Raw genomic sequence first — 10,272 nt, forward strand, 5'->3', positions numbered from 1 at the left:
GTTTCTCCTGACTTGGTCCGGCTCGAATTTCACATTTACCTCATTTTCTCCATTGTTATGGACTACTTTTTACAACTCAAACAACCAGATGTGCTTCAAACCGGGAGGCCAAATTCTTCTCCTGAGTATTCTCCTCCACAGGAATTCCTATAAAAAGTGTTGTAAAAAGTGAATCTTCCTGGCAGCATTTTGAAGGCGAGCTCTTTGCTCCAAACGGCATCAAGTTACCTGGAGACCTTTCAGCATTTATGGTTCCGGAGCTGTAACTTTCAAATGCAAATGTGATACAAGCAAGACTACCTGAGACATGAAAACATATTGAGATGTCATTGTAATTACAGAGGACACAGACCTGGCCAGCAAGCCACGATTCTGTGCATGCAGTGGTGGTTTGCTTCAAGCCAGTTCCTCTCTCTCCTCAATTCCCAGAGGCTCAGCCAAAAATAGAGACAAACCGAAATAGTGTGAACACCTTTCTGGAATTGCAAACACTGAGAATGAATCTCCATTGTGTGAGCCAGCCTTGAGTCTCTCCCCGACTCGATATACCAGACACCATATTGACTTCAATTCTTAAAACAGTGCTAATGAGAAATTATTCATGCCCATTTTAAAAATTAGTAAACTGAGCTACAGAGTGATGAGCAACTAGGGTCAAAACCAGAAGAGTTAAGTTACTTCCCTAGGGGAACAAGGATTCAAAGACAGGCTTATCCGAACCCGTGTCCGTGCCCCCAACTCCATGGCATACTTCCTACCACAGTCATTTTATTTTAACACTGTACAAATGCATCCTCTCCATCATTCTGAAAAGTATTTGATATAATTGGGCAAATTAAGACAGAATTGTTAGCCATGTTTTCTCATCCATAGAATGGGTTGATGGTAACAGTCCTATCATAAATCTGGTTGTTAAGTGATCGTACGTGTTTCTTTCTACATATGTATTATTTTGCTTAATTACTTCCCATTTCATTCTGCAAAGCGTTTGAAATGGCTTGACAAGTTACCCAACTGCTCTAGGCCTGCATTTCCATCTGTAAATGGGAATAATAACACCAGCCATGTGCTGACACATGGAGCTACTGGTATGAAGTAACGGATCTGAAAACACCATATTTATTTCAGGGTTCTGCACAAATATGACTTTTCAAGTGGGCATTGCAGCTGAAGAGTTTGAGTCAAGAGTTTTGTTTTACTTCTTCTCTTGACTCATCAGAGCGTATAGTGAGGCAAATAAAACACTCTATCCCCTTGTTTCTAACTTTCAGTTACCCACACACTTGTGATGTGCTTCTTTTAATTAATTCACCATGTTCCTACTGTTCACAGCTCCAAGAGTCCAGGGAAAAATGGCCGCAGACTTCATTTCAGAGCCTGCTATGCTACCTGGAAGAACGTTTCTGGAAAGATGAGTGAATACTGAGTGGTCAGCTTTGGGGATACTTCATAGCAATCCCCAAGGTAGAAGTATCTGGACAGCTCAATTCTGTGACTAAGGAGAGTTAAGTAAAGCCCTCACAGGTAAATATTGAACCAGGCATTAAAACACCATCGGACACCATACATAAATAGCAGCTGCTGGAAAGAATGTGGAGACCTCATCACCTGCAACATCTCTGATTAAGGCTTCTTCAAGAGAAGAGGGTGGGAGAAGGAGGGAGAAGGAAAATCAAACATCCATGGTGTGTGGCCAGGCCTCCATGCCCTCACACATCAAACTTTCCTCAAAAAATGCAAAAGGGATTACTCAGAGACTATTAGAAAATAGAAAGATCAGGGAAAGGAATGGTGTGGTGCTTCTGGAACAGAAGGTGGTAATGGAGTCAGTCTAGACTCTTTTCCACAATTCTGATCTTCCTAGAATTGTTTGATGGTCCAGAGATATTGCCTGGGGAATTTTATGCTGACATGGCTCAGGTGTTTATCGTGCAGAGTTTGTGCCAGTGTCACACATATAGAAGGGAAAGGAGAAAGCTGGCACTCATGGAGTACCAACCATGTTCGATGTCATGTGCTAGGTGGCTCATTCCCAGGACCTCATTCCATTCTCACAAGAGCTCCACAATCACTCCCAATGTACAGAGCAGGAAACGAAGAGTCAGAACTATGCTCAGGTTATATAACTAGTAATTGATCAAATCAGGATTCAAACTTAGGTATCTGTTATTCAATGCTCTTTCTACTCTACCAAATCCAACACTGCCTCAGCAGTAGTTACTCCTAATTGACCTTTCCCCATTTCTACTCATCCACTATGAAGCCCACGATACTCCAACTAGACTGGCTAGTTCAAAGCCAATTAAGCCATGAACTCTGCTCCCTGAAGTTTTTCCTTAGTTCTAGTCAAGTCTCTATCTATTCTAATTATTTTGTCCCCAGGTAGAATTTTAAGTGGAAGTTCTTATACATAAACTTTGTGTGGACACAGAGATTAGTTCATGAAAGGGTTACATAAAGCAAATGGTCCAAGTCCTCTAATTTTACAGATTAGAAAACTGAGTCCCTGAGGGTTAAGCGTATTTGTTTAATATCACAGAGTTGGTAGTGAGGACAGTAACAGAGTCCAGGCCTGTGTCTGTCTCAGAGTATCTTGAGATTGTGGGTCCTGTAATCTAAAAGCCATAAAAACAAATAGAAAAAATATATACATATATGTGTGTGTGTGTATGTGTATATTCCAAGTGACCTGTATTTAAAATTTATCTTAGAACTTGCTTTGTGATCTTAAATATCTTATTCAACCCCTTGAAACTTTGGCCTCCTTATCTATAAAATGGAATTGTTAATCTCTACCTTAATCATTTTGAGAATTTAATGAAACAAGATGGGTAAAATTCCTGATACAACCTGGCACATAGTAGCTATGCAGTAAAAATTAAACTTTTCCCCATACTTTTTATAAATTTGAGAAAAGAATAGAAAGCAGTAACAGCACTGTTGCAGTTTTTTTGTTTGTTTGTTTTGTTTTTTCAGCACACTTAAATTCTAGAACTGTAGGTCAAACTTGAATGAGACATAGGCTCAAGATATTAGTCCTGTAAACCAAAAAAATACAACCCAGTGACTTCTGTAACATAAAAATATCCACAGTTATCACATAATTTATCCATGTTGTCATCTGCCTATCAGCACCATGTTCCTGTACAATTGAAGTTGTTCACTGCCATAACTGTGTTCATCTCATACTCACAAGGCCAAGTTCTCATGTGATCCAGTCAAAGCCACTCTTCTGGCATCAGCTTGGCCTCACACTCTGTCTCTTTTTTCTTGCAGCAGATTGTACTCAATCCTATACCATATTCCCCAACTTCATAAAACAGGATATAGGCTCTGTTGTAGCAAAAATTAATGTGTATTAATTAAAATGTGGCAGCACACCTATGAAAACACCCTGGTACATGGCTATGACTACCCTGCTACTGGGCTCAGTCTGTGACTGGGCTCCAAATAGATCAGAAGTCTAAGTCTACAGATCTGTGCTCTCCCACCCTAAAATCCTGAAGTCTGTCTGAGCCCTAGGTACCCAGGCTACAACCTAGGAAAGGCACGTCTTTCTCACTTCCTACTTCCCTTCAAAGTGAATAAGAATTTGTTGGATGATAAGTCAGTACTACAAGAATGAAGCCTTTTTTAGGATACATGTTAGAAATTAAGATTCAAGATTTTTTTTATTATTATATGGACTATGTCTCTAATTTTGTACTGTCTTCTTCAATCAGAATCACTGTATATGACTCATAGAAAGTGGCAGGTCACTTTCCATTCTAGGATATTAGTTCAAATCTATCAGTGCTGATAATGACAGACAATTGTCTCCATCTGTGTGTGCTGTCTGTTGGTTTTAACTGAGTGTATATGGAACAAATATTCACTGTCACTAAACTGACTCTGCTAGATCTTTCTGACATTTTCAGCTGAGAGAATGAAGACCAGAAAAGAAGAAAGAAGAAAGAGAGTGAGGGAGGGAGAGAAAGGAGGAAGAGAGGAAGGAAGGAAGGAAGGCAGGGAGGGAGGAAGAATCTCACGTGCCAAGACCCACAAAATGCTGGGTGTCATCAGGAAGGACAGCAGAAACACAATGCAAACCATGACCTCACACTTTATACAGGTGACTACAGGTCACGTCATAGGGACACAATTTGTTCTCTATCTCTGCATCACCTGTGCCCACCTTCTTGGGGTCACTAGAGTCAATCCACAGAAGCTCCAGTCCAGGGAACTCAGCATCAAGACCAGTCACTGTGAATCCTCTAGTCCTACATCTTAGTTCTAGTTATTGGGCTTTTTAATTTCCCCTATAGTGAAGCCTCACCCTTGTCTTCTAATTCCAAAATTTGCATTCATATCACTTTCCATGGTACGTCACTGCCCTTGCCTTGATTACCACCCAATATACTGTGTCCTTCTAGTACAAAACTGAATTATTATTATGAACTAAACATCATATGAACTAAACCTTCACATTTTATTTTAATCCTCACAAAATCCATTTATATAGGTGTAATTACCCCATATTATAGATAAGGAAACTGAGGCTTAGAGGGTTAATTGACCTAGGGTTACATGGTAGTAAGGAGGGAATGAATTTGACATAGTTTTTCACTCTAGAACTTAGTTTTTTAAAGCCATGCACTAAATGCCTCCCTTATCCCTGCCATACAAGCATCATAATCTAACAGTGTATGAAGATAAGAAAATGAATAAAACTGGAACATGACACAGGCATGTAAACTGTGTGATGTTACCAAAGGAAGAAGCTATTCATTCTTCCTCAGAAAACTGTAAAGGGCTTTATTTTCATGATGAGTCTGGGAAGAAATGTGAGGATGGGCTTTCAGGAAAATGGAAATGCACAAATGGCCAGTAGTAGCTTATAGTTAGAATTAACATGTTTGATAGAAATGTGTCAATAGCAGAATTAAAAGGTTACTGAAGACCAATTAGAGAAGAATTTGAATGCAAACTAATAAGTTAGGACATTGCCCTGGAGCAAGAATACATTTCAATAAAAATTACCTTTGCCCACAGTTTGGAGAATGAATGAAAGCAGAAAAAATCTAGCAAGAGGATATAATTACAGTCCAGGTGGAGATGATGGAGACTTATCCAGGTCTGTTGTAGCAGGTTGCAGGGGGGCAATAAGAAGGAAGGATTTAAAGTTATATAATTGGTGGGCAATTGGGTTATGAGGATCAAGAGTAAAGAATTAGTTGAAGATTTGAGTTTAGGCAATAGTTCCAGAAATCTTACCGTCCTGAAACTAAGAGATACAAAGTGATATTAGAACAATGTGAGAAAGTACTAAACCATATAGCATGCTTATAAAATGTGTAAGATAATGAGCAAGTAGTCTAAGAGTGCTTCTCAAATTTTAATGTGTATGTAAATCACTTGGGAATTTTATTAAAATGTGGATTCTGGTTGAGTAGGTCTGTCGTGAGGCCCAAGAACCTGCATTTCTAACAAATTCCTGGTGATGTTGATGCTGGTCCACAGACCACACTTTGAGTATTAAGGTTATAAAATACAAAAAGGGACTTTCAGGACACTTTTACTCAGATGGCCATTATTTATTATTAAGTATAGATCAGTAAAGAAAACTGGCAAAGAAAGTTTTTGGGGGAATGAGAGGGGGGATGATAGAATATGCCTTATCTTTTGCAAGTGCTGCATGAAGGCCCAGCATGCTGTCCACAAAGCCTCCTAGTGTAGCTTGAGGAGGCCCCGTGGACCACGGATGTCTTGGCAGCTCTTCCTGGGAGGTCTTTTCAATGTATGAGATGGAAAGAATGAGCCCCATGTAACTGCAGAGTTACCGCCATCACAGCCAAGAACATTCACCTTCTATAGAGTAAAGGTTCCCCTGGCTTCTTCCTTTGCCAAGACTTAAGACATGCTGTAGATGGAGATGAAAACATTTAGTAGTCAGCTCCCTTAAAGAATGTCGAAAATACACACCAGGGATCTTTGTCCAAAAGTAAATAATTATTGTTTGGCAAATGTTTAAAACAGTGGATGGAATTATACATAAATCTTGTTCTCTCCTTACCAACGACTACTTGCCTGCTTTAACTTGTAGGTGTGTTGTTGCTTGTTTCTGTTTGAATCTGGTTTCATAATGAAAGTATTCAATAAAATTACCTTTTAAGAATGTGTGCTGGCTGTAGCAGCCACCACTTGGAGCCTCCGGGACCCTCCACCTCGCTGCCCCCGCCTAGCCTGCCCTGCCATGTCGTCGGAGAAAACCTTCAAACAGCACCGAACCTTTGAACAAAGAGTAGAAGATGGCCTACTTACCTGAGAGAAGCATCCTACCAAAATCCCGGTAATAATAGAACGATACAAAGGTGAGAAGCAGCTTCCGGTCCTGGATAAAGCAAAGTTCTTGGTGCCTGATCATGTCAACGTGAGTGAGCTCATCAAGATAATTAGAAGGCGCTTACAGCTCAACGCTAATCAAGCCTTCTTCCTGTTAGTGAATGGACATAGCATGGTGAGTGTGTCCACACTGATTTGTGAAGTGTATGAAAGTGAGAAGGATGAAGATGGATTCCTGTGTATGGTATATGCCTCTCAGGAGACTTTTGGAAGGAAATTTCCTGTGTAAGACTAAAAAAAAAAAAAAATGTGTCTCTTCTCGAATTTTTTAAACCCTTACCAAGGAATAAAAAAGGGATGTTACCAACTGAAAAAAAAAAAAGAAAGAAATGTATGCTAACAACCACCCCTTAAATATATTGCAGTTTCTATAACATTAAAGACTCCAAGAATTGAAAGGAATTTTAAAAGTCTGCTGAGACTACCAGTGATTCTACACTGATTTCCAACTAAGTGATCAGCTACTGTCTACTTGAATACCTCCAGTGCCAGTCAGCTCACCACCACACAGAGATTTCAGTATACTTGCTGACAGCTCTGCTGGAAAAATCTAACATGTTATGCCAGGCTGGCTTCATGACTCTTTAATTTACTAGTCCTAGTTCTACTCTGTAGAGTCACAGAGAAAAAATGTAACATCTTTTTCAAATAACAGTCCTCCCAATATTGAGCTACTGTGGGCTCTGCTTTCCAGGTCAAAAACTCTTAGTTCTTTGGACTGTTCCTCATATAAAATAAATTCAGATTTCTTCTCCATCTGATTACCTGTACTCTAGAAGTACTCCAGCTTTCCTCTTAAATTGTGGTGTTCTCAATCAAAGGGAAAACTCAAAATGGAACTCAGTTTAGATTAAACTGTGCTTATTACATCCGTTATTTTAGTTATTTTTTCCACCTTAATGAACCCTACAATCACACTAATGAGGCAGAAAGAGAAAAAGAGTAAGAACCTTGTGGAAAAAAGGATCTGGGATCATTCATCTTAGTCCCTACTCTTATTAGCTGTGTGAGCAAATTATTTCATCTCCCTGAGCTTAAAATTTCAATTTATAATATGGCAAAAATTAACCTTAAAAATTAATGGTGTACATAAACTTTACAGGCAAATGTATGCAAAGTCCCTAATAATGCTTGGCATATAATAGATATTCAATAAACTATAACCATTATAAATGTTGGTATTTTGGCAAGGCATGCCAATCGTTAATCTATATTTCATTTAGAATCACCTTAAAATCCTTAAGCACTTTTATGTCATATTTCACTAGTACAATTATTTTTATTGTGAAACCAGTGGCATAAATTTACCTTTACCTATTTACTTTTATTTCTTTCAAATGTCCATCTATTATTTCAGAGTCACTTGAATACCTTATGGATAACACTTCAAGAATCAAATATTTTAACTACCCTTCTCAACTTTGAGCCATATAAAATTCTGGTCAGCATGACATTATTTAAAATATCAAGGACCTCCCTGGTGGCACAGTAATTAAAAATCCACCTGCTAATGAAGGGGACACAGGTTTGAGCCCTGGTCCAGCAAGATCCCACATGCTGCAGAGCAATGAAGCCCGTGAGCCACTGCTGAGCCTGCACTCTAGAGCCCACGAGCCACAACTACTGAGCCAGTGCACCTAGAGACTGTGCTCTGCAACAAGAGAAGCCACCACAATGAGACGCCCATGCGCCACAACAAAGAGTAGCCCCTGCTCGCCGCAACTAGAGAAAGACCACGTGTAGCAATGAAGACCCAATGCAGCCATAAATAAATTAATAAATAAATAAATTTATAAAAAAATAAAAAATAAAATAAAATTTCATATTTGAATCACATGTCCTTGTTTAAAATGTTTTCCAAAAATGTATGAACTTGTCTAAAAAAACAACATGACATTGTTTGAAGTGTAAAAAAAACAAACATAAACTACACACACGCACACACAAGTCAAATGAAGGGTCCTATGTCTCTAGAAATATCGCCATTCAAATAAACATTGATCCTCTGAATCTAGCCCTTGGACATCCTATGAATTACTCTATTTAGACTAAAGCATCCTCTAACTGTTCCACCTATTCACCTATTCAAAGCTGTCATAGGCAGGGGTCTCCAACCACCGGGCCACACAGCAGGAGGTGAGCAGCAGGCTAGTGAGCGAAGCTTCATCTGTATTTACAGCCACTCCCCATCGCTCGCATTACCACCTGAGCTTCACCTCCTGTCAGCATTACAGTGAGTTGTATAATTATTTATTTATATATTACAATGTAATAATAATAGAAATAAAGTGCACAATAAATGTAATGCACTTGAATCGCCCCAAAACCATCCCCCCACCCCGGTGTGTGGAAAAATTGTCTTCCACGAAACTAGTCCTTGTTGGCAAAACGGTTTGGGACCACTGTTATAGGGGACTCCAACATCATGTTGAAATTTAAACATGTACAGTATGTACCTAACTCACCAAAGAAGGAAATGATTCTACCATGGATGATTTATTATTGGTGAACCCATAAGTCTAATAATAACCATTGTTTCCTTTTCCAAATACTTACAACATCTCCTTTTATTGAAACTTGTTAGTTCTTCATAATGATTTAACCTCTTAATCGTTAGCAAAGTTCCCTCATTATCATAAGTAATATTCTCTATTTTGGAGAACACTTGGCCTGATACTAATATAGCTATTCCTACTTTCTTTTGATACCTGTTTGCTTTTCATTAATTTACTTTTATATGCAGATTCATATTTAATTGAATGGGTATTTTTTTATCCAGTCTGATAATCTCTGCCTTAAATGTTACATTTAATAACATTTATATAACATTATATAACATTTAATAACATTAATAATAAATGTTACATTTAAAAGTGCTTAACTATACAATATATAGTTAAGGTAATTATCAATATGGCTGATTTCAATTTATAATACTGTTATTTGCTTTCTATTATTGCATCTATTATTATCTATTTCCTGTCTTCTTTTGGATTAAGCGTATTTTTAAATTACATTTCATCTGTACTATTAGTTTATTAGCCATACATCCCTTTTTTTAAAGCAGGAGTTCTAGGGTTTATACCCTAAACTTATCAAATATTCTGCCACTTCACATATAATGTAAAAATGTTCATTTTTCCCCCTCCTGTTCTTTGTGTTATTCTTGACACATAATTTAGTTCTACTTTTGTCATAAACCCTATGATATATTACTATATTTGCATTAAACAGTGAATTATTTTTAAAGAAATAAAAAGAAAAATCCCTAATACTTACTGTTTCTATTTCTTTTTATTTTTTTTTCTATAGATCTACTCTTCCATCTGATATTGTTTTACATTGGTTTGAAGAACTTCCTTTAATATTTTTTATAATGCAGATCTGCCAGCAATAGATTCTCTCAGGCTTGGTTATCTGAAAAAGTTTTCATTTTGCCTTCATTTTTGAAATACAGTTTCACTGGATATAGGTTTCTAGGTTGAATTTTTTTTCTTTAATCATTTTCAATATGTCTTTCTATTGTTTTCTGACTTCCTTGATTTTGGATAAAATCTGAGGACATTTTTATCTTTTTTTCTCCTCTATATAATTTGTCTTTGTTTGGTTTTCTGGAGTATACTCTGCTTGGAATTCATTGAAATTCATGGATTTGTGTATAAAATACTGTAAAAGTTCTCTTCAAATATGGAAATTTTTAAACTATTTTTTCTAAAATTTTTACTGTTCCCCTTCTCCTTAGATTTCAATTACATATTGGCAAAGGTAAATTCCTTGCTATTGTCCACCAGGTTACTGAAGTGTTCTTAAAATTTTTTCATTCTTTTTTCTCTCTATGCTGCACTTTGTAGGTTTTCTATTACAATGCTTTCCGGTTCAGCAATCTTTTCT

At 37.5% G+C, this 10,272-nt stretch overlaps 1 pseudogene across 1 annotated transcript; it reads left to right on the forward strand.

Moving 5' to 3' along the window:
- Positions 1-6,116: 6,116 nt before the first annotated feature.
- On the forward strand, positions 6,117-6,956 carry LOC308620917 (microtubule-associated protein 1 light chain 3 beta-like; annotated as a pseudogene). The gene has a single exon. The product of its transcript is annotated as a microtubule-associated protein 1 light chain 3 beta-like (transcript).
- The last annotated feature ends 3,316 nt before the right edge of the window (positions 6,957-10,272 follow it).

Source organism: Mesoplodon bidens (genome assembly GCF_964165515.1).
Source record: "Mesoplodon bidens genome assembly, chromosome: 7".
Taxonomy (NCBI): domain Eukaryota; kingdom Metazoa; phylum Chordata; class Mammalia; order Artiodactyla; family Ziphiidae; genus Mesoplodon; species Mesoplodon bidens.